Below are 4,871 nucleotides of genomic sequence, written 5' to 3'. Positions count from 1 at the left end.
CAAACACTTATAATATTAAGTCTGTTTGGGTATCTTTGACATCAGCTTCTTCCATTGGTAAATCAGTTTGAGTAGCTTTGTCTTGATATGTAATCTGCAATAACATTCTTGTCAGTCTTGATTACTTCAATCGTAAATATAAAATTTAATATATTCAACACTAATCTCTGAATTTCCTTCGTCGTAACTGAGTTTTGTATTTTTCTTGTTAACCACCATCGAACCTGGGTATTATCTGTTCTCACAATAAATTTGTTATATACAATATATGGTTCAAATGCTAATAAACATTTATATAAAGAACATAATTCTTTTCTATTTATTTCCCAGTTTATTTCTGTTTTATTAAATGTACCTGAGTAGTATGTACAATGGTGTTCTAATTTTTCTTCTTCATATCTATAATTAAGTATTCCTCCATAACTATATTCACTAGCATCTGCTTCTACTATATATATAAAAATTTTATTTTCATCTAGGAATTGTAATTTTGGTAACTCTTTACAAAGTATTTTTATTTTCTGAACTTGTTTTTTGTCTTCTTCGTTGTAATTATATTCTACATCCTTTTTAAATTTTTTCTGTAAGGGCTTTGGGTTTTCTGCTAATTTTGGTATATATTCCCTTACTTGATTTACTAATCCTAAAAATTATTGTAATTTCTTTTTTTGTATCTAATTCTTCTTTTGAATTTATTATTTTTTGTACCACTAAAAGTAGACAAGACTACTTTGGCGCCTACCACTAAAGAGGATAGGGCACCACTAAAGCGCCCTTGTCCAGCTGGAGTCGACCGCTAAAGCGGCAAGTGGTGCTTTAGTGCCTTCTGCTGAAGCGGACAAATGGTGCTTTAGCAGCTGCACCAGCTATGGAGACTTGGAAAGTTTCAAGTCTCCACAGGCCCCTAAGAATTTTTTGGGATCTCGAGAATGCAAAACGAACTATGCTAGCCTATCAAATTTGACGCTCTGAACTCAACGACGATAGTAGATTTTTGAAAAAGAAATATCATTTTCACAAAATTAATTCCCAAGAACTATATTTACAACTTTTTGAATGAAGGTTGAAATGAGATAAAAAAAGTCGTAAAACAACAATGACTATGTTACCAACCTAAAATCGACATTTTGGATCTGTTGGCATAGTTTGTTTTTCCATCCAATACATAGATCAAACGATATTGACTAAAGTCAACGAATAAGCCTTTTAGATCATCGAAAATCACAATCTCGCATAAATAACACTGAAATGCATTGGGAACTATGGCAATCATCCCTAAACCCCAAAAACACCACATGCAACCACGAGGAAGGGTAAAATGGTCAAATTATACAAAATAACATTTCACACAAATCATCAAAAATTTAGGTCATTACATCATCTACCACTAAGAATCTAGTTTGTCCTCGAACTAAAGGCAATAAAAATACCTGAATTAACGAAAAGTTGGGGATAACTGCCATGCATATCAGACTTGACCTACCAATAGAATTATCTACATGTCTATTTCTGTACTGGACCTTAACCATTGGAATATCACTGTAACGCAATTGTCTAAAATCCCTGGCTTGAATAAAGATGGGCTCCTCAAAAAAAGAAAATCACTCATCTAACTGAATTAAATCCCAACGAATGACATGAGACTTATCTGGAATGTAATGTCGAAGCATAAGAATATGAAAAATTGGATGACCAACTAATAAATATGGGGGTAATGCTATCTTATAAGCCACATCCCCAATAGTTTGAAGGATCTCAAAGGTCCAATATACCTGGGGATAAGATTTCCTCTCTTCTCAAATCTCATCACACCCTTCATGGTCGAGACCCGAAGAAAGACATGATCACCAATATTAAATCTCAAGGAATAAAGTCTATGATCTGCATAGGACTTCTGCCTACTCTGAGCCACTTGAAATCTATCCTGAATGACTCAAACTCTATCCAAACACTCACGAAGCAAGTACATACCTCGAGGTCTAATCTTAGAAACCTCAAACCAATCAACTGGAGAGCAACAATGCCTACCATACAAAGCCAAAAAAGAGCCATATTAATACTAGAATAGTAGTTATTATTATACATAAAATCTACCAAAGCTAGATGTTGCTCCCACTGACCTCCAAAGTACATAACACAAGCACAGAGCATATCTTCCAAAACTTGAATAGTCCACTCCGACTGACCGTTAGTCTGGGGGTGAAAAGATGCACTAAGATCAACCATGGTACCCAAGAACTCATAATGACCATACTGAGTCCGAAAAGTTATCTTTGGGATATCCGAAGCTCTAATCCTCAACTAGTGATACCCAAACCTTAGATCAATCTTTAAAAACTTTTAGGCACCTTGAAGATGATCGAACAAATAATCAATACGAGGAACAAGATACTTATTCTTAACTGTCACCTTATTAAACTATCATTAATAAATACACACACCCATAGACCCATCCTTTTTCTTCAGAAACAAGACAGGCACACCCCACTATTACACACTAAGTCAGATAAATCCCTTAACCAATAACTCCTGCAACTGATCATTCAATTCCTTCAACTCTGTTGGTGCCATACTATAAGGAGAAATAGAAATGGGCTTGGTGCCCGACTCAACATCAATAGAAAAGTCAGTATCATGATCCGAAGGCATATCATGCAAATCCATACAGAAAATATCCATAAACCCACGAACAACACAAACAAAATCCAAAAAATGAAAGAAAACTACACTAATATCATGAATATGGTCCAAATAAGATAAATATCCCCTCTCCTCCAAACGATGAGACTGAAAGAAAGACATGACTCTCTAGGTACCCAAATGAAGCACACCTTTCTAAGCTATCTTTGACACACCAGGCAAAGCTAAAGTCATAGTCTTAGCATAATAATCCAGGATAGCATGGAAATAAGATAACCAATCCATATCCAAGATGACATCAAAATATACCATATCAAGGGCAATTAGATCAACCCAAGTCTCATGCCCAACAAAAGTCACAACACAAGATTGGTATATCGATCCACCACTAAAGAATCTCAATGAGGTACATACATAGATGTATATATTAAGAGGCTCACAAGTAAATTCAAAACCCAAAGCAAAATATGCAAACACATAGAAGAAATTCAGTCCTAGATAAAATAACATAGATACAGATCTAAAATAAGCAAGGATGATACCTGTGATAACAGCATGGAGGCCTTTGCCTCTGTCCTGACAGGTATAACATAAAACTGACCATGTCCACCATCTAACAAGGTAGTCTCGCGATCACCACCACGGGCAGCACTACTTTTGCTTGCCCATCCCTTGTAGAATCTCTACCTCAAACAACTGATAAATGAGTAGCTCTGAAAACTCGGCAGGGATAGTTCTTAGCTACACGGCCAGCCTCATCACAAATAAAGAAAACCTTATAGCTCTATGCATTAGAAGGATGCATGACTGAGCTAGGATGACTACCCAAAGATGTTGAACTAGAAGACTTACTACCTGAACTCTACAAAGCTATCTTCATTGGTCTACCATGACACCCATAGAATTCTCTAGATCTATACCTCAAGAAGTGTGACCTCTAAACTCATCCTAATGGTGCACCCTCTTGGCGCCTCCTTAAGATGCTCAAAGAATAAACTTAGTCATCTTAGCATGATCCACAATACTTTAAAACAATGCTACATGCATTACCACTTGAGTCGTAGTTTGCTGAAGAGAAACATCCAAACCCTTCCTAAACTTTCAAATCTTCTTAGACTCAGTGGCAATAATAGCATAAAAATATCTAGACAATGCATGAAAATGTGCCTCATTCTCCACAAAAGTTATGGAGCCCTACTCTAAATGATCAAACTCATATCTCATCTGATCTCTAAAACTGAAAGGTACAAAGCTATCTAAAAAGGCCTCAGCAAATTGATATCAATTCATCTCTAGAAACCCAAGAGGTCGGCAACTAATAAGTGACCTCGACCAATCTTTGGCTGCATCTCTTAACTGATAAGTAGTATATGCAACCCCATGTGACTCAAGGGCACTAAGGAGATACAACTTCTCTGGACAATCTATCAAGAAGTCATAGCTATCCTTGCCTACAACACCAATAAACCTACGAGGATCCAGATGAGTGAATCTCTCAAACTACTTTTGATCCTCAAAAAACAAAACTGTACTTGAAATAATAGGAGGCATAGTAAATCTAGCTTGGTGATAACCTACCTGAGGAGAAAACATAGAAGCAGGATGAACTCCAGATATCAAAATACCATACTCAGATATAGGCACTAAAGGAGGAATAATAATTAGAGTTTGTGAACTACCATAAGCAGATATAGGTACAATAGAAGGATCCACATTCAGGACCGAAGGAACATCATAAGTAGACTCTTGCATATACGGAGGTACCATAATCGGAGCTAGATAAACACATGGTGTACTCATGGGAGCTCCCTCTAAATGGGTCAACAATCGAATCAACAACCCTTCTACAATTGGGGTAGAAAAACTTGTCAGATCAAACTAGGCTCTATAACTCCAACATGCTCAACCAAGGCTCAAGGGAGAGTCCTCTAGTGCTATCTCTAGAGGGTGCAGATCCTCGTGCCCTTCCTCTTTATCAAGACTGACCATAACTTGTAACTTACCATTGAGACTAGTCTCTCTCCTCAGATAATAGATTTACATCTCTAGCCTTAATAGATTCGATCCTCACCATCTGCATAGAAAAGAGTGAAATATGACTTAGAACATAACGTGTGAAAGAATTAGCACAGTAAGGAACAAAATTAAGAAGGTTCCTAAAGATATCTCATAGCCTGTCAAAAATAAATACGGACATCTACGTGCCTATCACAACCCAAACCCGGTCCTGG

Source organism: Capsicum annuum, chromosome 5 (genome assembly GCF_002878395.1).
Source record: "Capsicum annuum cultivar UCD-10X-F1 chromosome 5, UCD10Xv1.1, whole genome shotgun sequence".
In the NCBI taxonomy this organism is placed as follows: Eukaryota; Viridiplantae; Streptophyta; class Magnoliopsida; order Solanales; family Solanaceae; genus Capsicum; species Capsicum annuum.
Note: the sequence above shows the minus strand (reverse complement) of the source record.